This window comes from Bison bison, unplaced genomic scaffold (assembly GCF_000754665.1).
Source record: "Bison bison bison isolate TAMUID 2011002044 unplaced genomic scaffold, Bison_UMD1.0 scf7180017864309, whole genome shotgun sequence".
NCBI lineage: Eukaryota > Metazoa > Chordata > Mammalia > Artiodactyla > Bovidae > Bison > Bison bison.
Window position 1 is genome coordinate 442,058 of NW_011494881.1, and position 274 is coordinate 442,331.

The window sequence follows — 274 nt, forward strand, 5'->3', positions numbered from 1 at the left end:
ATTCTTGCCTGGACAATCCCAGGGACGGGGGAGCCTGGTGGGCTGCGGTCTATGGGGTCACACAGAGTCGGACACGACTGAAGCGACTTAGCAGCAGCATGACTGATTCACTTTGTTGTAGAGTAAATACTAACACAACATTGTAAAGCAACTCGTTTCATACATGCCAGTCCAGGTTCGATGCACGAGACTGGATGCTTGGGGCTGGTGCACTGGGACGACCCAGAGGGATGGTATGGGGAGGGAGGAGGGGTCAGGATGAGGAACACATGTA

At 53.6% G+C, this 274-nt stretch overlaps 1 protein-coding gene across 1 annotated transcript in view; it reads right to left on the bottom strand.

Annotated features, from left to right (window-relative positions):
- Positions 1-274, bottom strand: part of CTNNA3 (catenin (cadherin-associated protein), alpha 3) — a 1,923,005-nt gene that overhangs the window by 203,872 nt on the left and 1,718,859 nt on the right. The gene's annotated exons all lie outside the window — the stretch shown is intronic.